This window comes from Oncorhynchus clarkii, chromosome 7 (genome assembly GCF_045791955.1).
Source record: "Oncorhynchus clarkii lewisi isolate Uvic-CL-2024 chromosome 7, UVic_Ocla_1.0, whole genome shotgun sequence".
NCBI classification, from domain to species: Eukaryota; Metazoa; Chordata; class Actinopteri; order Salmoniformes; family Salmonidae; genus Oncorhynchus; species Oncorhynchus clarkii.
In genome coordinates, this window is record NC_092153.1 from 40,598,998 (window position 1) to 40,607,659 (window position 8,662).

Here is an 8,662-nt window from a genome sequence, read left to right on the forward strand (position 1 = left end):
TTGGAAAGGCACACTGTAGTATGATCTAAAATAAGGACGCGCGACAATGAGGTTCTAGCTCCAGCCTGTTTATTAACCTAACCCTCGCATGTCCTACATAGGTACGGATACCCCCAAGGGACATCCTAATACACACACACACACCTGTCTATATAAGGTCCCAGAGTTGACGGTGCATGTCAGAGCAAAAACCAAGCCATGAGGTCGAAAGAATTGTCCTAGAGCTCCAAGACCGGATTGTGTTGAGGCACACATCTGGGGAAGGGTACCAAAACATTTCTGCAGCATTGAAGGTCCCGAAGAACACCGTGGCCTCCATCATTCTTAAATAGAAGAAGTTTGGAACCACCAAGGCTGCCCGGCCAAACTAAGCAATCGGGGGAGAAGGATCTTGGTCAGCTAGGTGACCAAGAACTCGATGGTCACTGTTACAGAGCTCTAGAATTCCTCTGTGGAGATGAGAGAATCTTCCAGAAGGACAACCATCTCTACAGCACTCCACCAATCAGGCCTTTATGGTAGAGTGGCCAGACGGAAGCCTCTCCTCAGTAAAAGGCACATGACAGCCCGCTTGGAATTTGGCAAAAGGCACCTAAAGACTCTCAGACCATGAGAAACAAGATTCTCTGGTCTGATGAAACCAAGATTGAACTCTGGTCTGAATGCCAAGCATCACGTCTGTAGTAAACCTGACACCATCCCTACGGTGAAACATGATGGTGGCAGCATCATGCTTTGGGGATGTTTTTCAGTGGCAGGGACTGGGAGACTAGTCAGAATCGAGGCAAAGATGAAGGGAGCAAAGTACAGAGAGATCCTTGATGAAAACCTGCTCCAGAGCATTCAGGACCTAAGACTGGGGTGAAGGTTCACCTTCCAACAGGACAATGACCCTAAGCACACAGCCAAGACAATGCAGGTGTGGCTTCGGGACAAGTCATTGAATGTCCTTGAGTGGCCCAGCCAGAGCCCGGACTTGAACCTGATCAAAAATCTCTGGAGAGACCTGAAGATATCTGTACATCAACGCTCCCCATTCAACCTGACAAAGCTTGAGAGGATCTGCAGAGCAGAATGGGAGAAACTCCCCAAATACAGGTGTGCCAAGCTTGTAGCTTCATACCCAAGAAGACTCAATGCTATAATCGCTGCCAAAGGTGCTTCAACAAAGTACTGAGTGAAGGGTCTGAATACTTATGTAAATGTGATATTTCAGGGTTTTGTAAAAACCTTTTTAGCTTTGTCATTATGGGGTATTGTGTGTAAACTGATGAGGCGGGAAAAACAATTTCATCCATTTTAGACTAAGGCTGTAATGTAAGAAAATGTGGAAAAAGTCAAGCGGTCTGAATACTTTCCAAATGCACTGTATACAGGGTCAGTCCCATTACCATATTTACAATGGGCAGGGATACTGGCGTGATGGAAGTAGATCATTACACGTCTTTTAGATTGTCTGAAACTTGCATTTCCCAAACATAATTTAGGTCACCCAGGATAATAACTTCTGATTTAATAAAAGACAAACCTGTTAACTCCTCAAGTGCACGAAGGTTAGACGAGGGAGGACGGTATACCCTTATACAGTGCCTTGCGAAAGTATTCGGCCCCCTTGAACTTTGCGACCTTTTGCCACATTTCAGGTTTCAAACATAAAGATATAAAACTGTATTTTTTTGTGAAGAATCAACAACAAGTGGGACACAATCATGAAGTGGAACGACATTTATTGGATATTTCAAACTTTTTTAACAAATCAAAAACTGAAAAATTGGGCGTGCAAAATTATTCAGCCCCCTTAAGTTAATACTTTGTAGCGCCACCTTTTGCTGCGATTACAGCTGTAAGTCGCTTGGGGTATGTCTCTATCAGTTTTGCACATCGAGAGACTGAAATTTTTTCCCATTCCTCCTTGCAAAACAGCTCGAGCTCAGTGAGGTTGGATGGAGAGCATTTGTGAACAGCAGTTTTCAGTTCTTTCCACAGATTCTCGATTGGATTCAGGTCTGGACTTTGACTTGGCCATTCTAACACCTGGATATGTTTATTTTTGAACCATTCCATTGTAGATTTTGCTTTATGTTTTGGATCATTGTCTTGTTGGAAGACAAATCTCCGTCCCAGTCTCAGGTCTTTTGCAGACTCCATCAGGTTTTCTTCCAGAATGGTCCTGTATTTGGCTCCATCCATCTTCCCATCAATTTTAACCATCTTCCCTGTCCCTGCTGAAGAAAAGCAGGCCCAAACCATGATGCTGCCACCACCATGTTTGACAGTGGGGATGGTGTGTTCAGCTGTGTTGCTTTTACGCCAAACATAACGTTTTGCATTGTTGCCAAAAAGTTCAATTTTGGTTTCATCTGACCAGAGCACCTTCTTCCACATGTTTGGTGTGTCTCCCAGGTGGCTTGTGGCAAACTTTAAATGACACTTTTTATGGATATCTTTAAGAAATGGCTTTCTTCTTGCCACTCTTCCATAAAGGCCAGATTTGTGCAATATACGACTGATTGTTGTCCTATGGACAGAGTCTCCCACCTCAGCTGTAGATCTCTGCAGTTCATCCAGAGTGATCATGGGCCTCTTGGCTGCATCTCTGATAAGTCTTCTCCTTGTATGAGCTGAAAGTTTAGAGGGATGGCCAGGTCTTGGTAGATTTGCAGTGGTCTGATACTCCTTCCATTTCAATATTATCGCTTGCACAGTGCTCCTTGGGATGTTTAAAGCTTGGGAAATCTTTTTGTATCCAAATCCGGCTTTAAACTTCTTCACAACAGTATCTCGGACCTGCCTGGTGTGTTCCTTGTTCTTCATGATGCTCTCTGCGCTTTTGACGGACCTCTGAGACTATCACAGTGCAGGTGCATTTATACGGAGACTTGATTACACACAGGTGGATTGTATTTATCATCATTAGTCATTTAGGTCAACATTGGATCATTCAGAGATCCTCACTGAACTTCTGGAGAGAGTTTGCTGCACTGAAAGTAAAGGGGCTGAATAATTTTGCACGCCCAATTTTTCAGTTTTTGATTTGTTAAAAAAGTTTGAAATATCCAATAAATGTTGTTCCACTTCATGATTGTGTCCCACTTGTTGTTGATTCTTCACAAAAAAATACAGTTTTATATCTTTATGTTTGAAGCCTGAAATGTGGCAAAAGGTCGCAAAGTTCAAGGGGGCCGAATACTTTCACAAGGCACTGTAACAGTTATGGATGCATACTTCCCCAGACAAAGGCTTAAAGATGGTAGCAAATATTTTTGGGAAAGGGAAATAGCCACTACACCACCTCTACCCTGTCTGTCACATTATAACCCTCAATATTAAAATCAGAGTCCAGAATGTCCCCAGAGATCCAAGTTCCCGTCAATACAAGAATGTCCGTAATCATCTGCATAGCCCAGATCTTGATGTAATCCAGGAAGTAAGATGCTAATGTAAAGATGCATCAACCTAAGTCCTTTACGGTTTTTAAAGTCACTTGGGGTCTCCAACTCAAACAAGCTATGTTCAATAGGCGGTTGCAGGCCCTGTCTGATGGTTGATATTGATATAGTATTGATATAATTGGAATGGTAATAAGATTGCATAGAACAGCACCACTTGGTCTATCCTATTAGTAATTGTGAGCGGACCAAGTAATTGGGCGTCACTCTAAAGCGGGAAGGTGGAATAAACGAGTCAGGAGTAAGTTTTCTTGATTGAACACAGTTCTCTATTGAGGGCATTGGGTCAACACAAACACTCCAACATAATCAATGAAAATCTTCCAAGGAAAAACATACATCTTCTTCTCCAGATGAAACAAGAACATAATAGGATTATCTTTAAACTACAACAAAAAGTCCCGGGATTGTCACCGTCTTAGTGGTTCTTCCTGGATAGCTCCTCTCTCTCGGTGGCCATCTTCCAGAGATCGTTTCCCCCCTCTCTGCTGGTTTCATTCTCTCTCTTATAGGGGAAGGAGAGTATGTCATTAGTACCATCAGCTGTGCTTAATTGCCTCTGGTTACCTTGTCTCCCACGCCTTGTTGGGCTACTATCCATGAGCCCAGTCTGCTCTCTGGTGGTCCTTCCACATAATAAAGGAAGGAGTCGAAATTGGAATCACTTTTCCAAGCTTAGCACCATAGGGCCTGAGGCCGCAGCCAATGTCAATATGGAGAACTCTTAGAGTAACCAATGATGGAATGTTATAAACGGACTTACGTGGACTTTGGTTGCTATCGTGAAACAGGCCAAGCCCTCTACGTGATTTGAAAATTGAGGGGGGGATTCAAGTTTATGGAATTCACCTTTGAAAAGTACGGGCGGGTGAGAGGGGAGAGGTGACCCCATTAGGGAGGGGCCTCTGCAGGGCAGGCCTGGTCAGTCAGTCGGAGAGTGGCGACATGGTGGCGAGGCAGTGGCACGACGACCAGGCTGAGGAGTAGAAAAGGAAAAAGGTCTTAGGGACCTATCCAGAACTCCAATGTCTTGTGATGGAAATCTCTTGTGTTTATGTGATCGCAGTATGTTTAGCACAATGCTGCTTTTGAAATAACCTGTCTTGTTTGGGTTCATGCGAGTGACGAGTTGACTGCACAAAGGAGTACACCACACTATCACTCATTATTTGGCAGTACGCCCAGAGTATTGCTCTGCGAACTAGAGAAGTGATCAAATATCTCACTTTCAAGGTAAGAAGGGAGGGTTTGGCCGGCTGGGATGTCCTTGTCCCATCGCGCTCTAGTGACTCCTTGTGGTGGCCGGACACATGCACGCTGACTACGGTCGCCAGCTGTACGGTGTTTCCTCCTTCACATTGGTGTGGCTGGCTTCCGGGTTAAGCAGCGACGTGTCAAGAACCAGTGCGGCTTGGAGGGGTCGTGTTTCGGAGGACGCATGGCTCTCGACCTTCGCCTCTCCTGAGTCTGTATGGGCGTTGCAGCGATGGGACAAGAGTACCAATTGGGGAGAAAAAGGGGTAAAAAGTACCTAAAAGAAAATAAGAAAAAAATTAAAGAAAGAGGCATCCCTGTGGCGCTCCACCAACATACCGTCAAAAACACAACCTAACATAAATCATGTAGCAGAAATAGGATACGATAGAAAGAGTTCTCAAAGCCAATGCTTACTTCTAAGATCACTTTAGCACCGAGAGGCACAAAAAAGGCACAAAAACTCACATCAATACCTTTGTCAGAAAACACTGTTAAACGGGGCTGTAGTGGAGCAGGTTGAGAGCTTCAAGTTCCTTGGCGTCCACATCACCAACAAACTAACATGGTCCAAGCACACCACGACAGTCGTGAAGAGGGCACGACAAAAACCTATTCCCCCTCAGGAGACTGAAACGATGGATATATGGGATCAGAGCAAGACCATGTTCTATTTCACACCGAGGCTTGGTGGTTATCGAGGGGGAGTGCTGGAAAGATTTTTCGCATTGAGAGAGGACCTGTTGTCATTCACAATGGATTTAAAAAACAGACTTGTTTGACTATCTGTGTAATGAACATAAAATCTGTCTCCTTGACTATGTAACAGACATATTTGGGAAACTGAACGAACTGAACGCAAGCATGCAGGGGAAATACAAAAACGTTCTACAGATGAGTGACCTAATCAGTGAATTCAGAGGAAATAATTCTTATTGGAGGGAGTCTTTCAAAAGGTAAACATGCCTCCTTCCCTTGGCTGTGCATGTTTCTAACAGAAAAGAGCATCAGTAAGTGTCCCACACAAGTGATGACTGCTCACCTCCAACGCTTGGAAGAGCATTTTGGGACCTACTTCTCAATCTGTTTTACTGTGATCCTGGCTCAGTTGACATGCTCGTAAGTGAAATCGAACAGCTGATCGAGCTGTCATGTGACCGAATGCATTTACGGGTCACTATGGAGGAGTTTTGGTTCCTGACTCAAAGGGAATACCCTGCCGTCTCCCTCTGAGCATTAATGTCACGTTCAAGACAACTAGGAACTCGGAAATTAACAAGCTCTGACTGGGAATATTTGTTTATTTTTTGTGATACAGACCCGGGTTTGATCACAACCGGCCATGATCGAGAGTCCCATAGGGCTGCACACAACTGGCCCAGAATAATTATTCTGTGAATTAAAAAAATATATAATAATCTCGAAATAGAGGCATACTTAAATTAAAGAAATGTGACAGTGTGTAAATGACAACACAGTGCAAGAAATAAAGAAATGTATCAAAATGGCTGAAAATTAATGCTTAAACAATTAACTATGTAAATGAGAAAATACTGAGTGTATTAAGGAAATAGAAGCCTGGCTCAAATAGAAGTCTGTCTCTAATAATTAATTGTATGACCTGGAAAGAATCATTTATCCTCCAAGGTAAAAACAAATATGATCCGGTCACCATATGGCATATTCATAGTAAATTTCAACCTCTCCTTGTTCCAGTCTGTAATCCCCACGTTTTAAGATGACCACAATCATTCCTGTTCCTAAGAATTCTAAGGCTTTATGCCACAATGACTACCACCCTGTAGCACTCACTTCTGTAATCATGAAGTGCTTTGAGAGGCTGGTTATGGCCCACATTTACTCTACCATCCCAGCCACACTAGACCCACTTCAATTTGCATACCGCCCCAACAGATTCAAGACAACGCAATCTCAATTTCTCTCCACACTGCCCTCACCCACCTAGATAAGAGGAATACCTATGTGAGAATGCTATTCATTGACTATAGCTCAGCGTTCAACACCATTGTCCCCTCCAAGCTCTTCAATAAGCTTAGGATTCTGGGTCTGAACACCTCCCTCTGCAACTGGATCCTGGACTTCCTGATGGGCCGACCCCAGGTGGTGAGGTAGGCAACATAACCTCCACCACGCTGACCCTTAACACAGGGGCCCCACAGGGGTGTGTGCTTAGTCCCCCCTGTACTCCCTGTTCGCACACGACTGTGTGGCCACACATGACTCCAACACCATTATCAAGTTCGCTGACAACACAACGGTGGTAGGCCTGACCATCGGCAACGTTGAGTCAGCCTACATGGTCAGTGACCTGGCAGTGCGGTGCCAGAGCAACAACATCTCCGTCAATGTCAACAAGACCAAGGAGTTGATCGTGGACAACAGGAAACAGGGAGCGCCAGCACACCCCTATCCACATCAACGTTGCAGGAGTGGAGCTGGTAGACAGTTTCAAGTTCCTTAGTGTCCAAATCACTAAAGACTTAAAATGGTCCAAACACACATGCACAGTAGTGAAGAAGGTGCGACAGTGTCTCTTCACCCTCAGGAGGTTGAAAAAGTTTGGCATGGGCCCTCAAATCCTGAAAAGGTTCTACAGCTGTACCATTGAGAGCATATTGACTGGATGCATCACTGCTTGGTATGGCAATAACACCGCCCGACATCGCATGGCGCTACAGAACATTGTGCAGATAGCCCAGTACATCACTGGGCCCGAGCTCCCTGCCATCCAGGACCTCTATATTAGGCGGTGTGAAAGTAAGGCCTGGAAAATCGTCAGACTCCAACCACCCAAGTCATAGACTATTTTCTCTGCTGCCGCACTGCAAAAGGTACCGGTGGATCAAGTCTGACACCAACAGGCACATATGCCTCTGCTACTCTGTTTATCTTATATCTTATATCCTGTTGCCTAGTCCCCTTACCCCTTATACATAGCTACAGTACCTCCATCACAACAGTATTCCTGCACATGTAAATATGGTATTGGATATGACTTTAATATTTCCTGTATATACACTGCTCAGAAAAATAAAGGGAACACTTAAACAACACAATGTAACTCCAAGTCAATCACACTTCTGTGAAATCAAACTGTCCACTTAGGAAGCAACACTAATTGACAATACATTTCACATGCTGTTGTGCAAATGGAATAGACAACAGGTGGAAATTATAGGCAATTAGCAAGACACCCCCAATAAAGGAGTGGTTCTGCAGGTGGTGACCACAGACCACTTCTCAGTTCCTATGCTTCCTGGCTGATGTTTTGGTCACGTTTGAATGCTGGCGGTGCTTTCACTCTAGTGGTAGCATGAGACGGAGTCTACAACCCACACAAGCGGCTCAGGTAGTGCAGCTCATCCAGGATGGCACATCAATGCGAGCTGTGGCAAGAAGGTTTGCTGTGTCTGTCAGCGTAGTGTCCAGAGCATGGAGGCGCTACCAGGAGACAGGCCAGTACATCAGGAGACGTGGAGGAGGCCGTACGAGGGCAACAACCCAGCAGCAGGACCGCTACCTCCGCCTTTGTGCAAGGAGGAGCAGGAGGAGCACTGCCAGAGCCCTGCAAAATGATCTCCAGCAGGCCACAAATGTGCATGTGTCTGCTCAAACGGTCAGAAACAGACTCCATGAGGGTGGTATGAGGGCCCGACGTCCACAGGTGGGGGTTGTGCTTACAGCCCAACACCATGCAGGACGTTTGGCATTTGCCAGAGAACACCAAGATTGGCAAATTCGCCACTGGCGCCCTGTGCTCTTCACAGATGAAAGCAGGTTTACACTGAGCACATGTGACAGTCTGGTGGCGCCATGGAGAACGTTCTGCTGCCTGTAACATCCTCCAGCATGACCGGTTTGGCGGTGGGTCAGTCATGGTGTGGGATGGCCGCACAGCCCTCCATGTGCTCGCCAGAGGTAGCCTGACTGCCATTAGG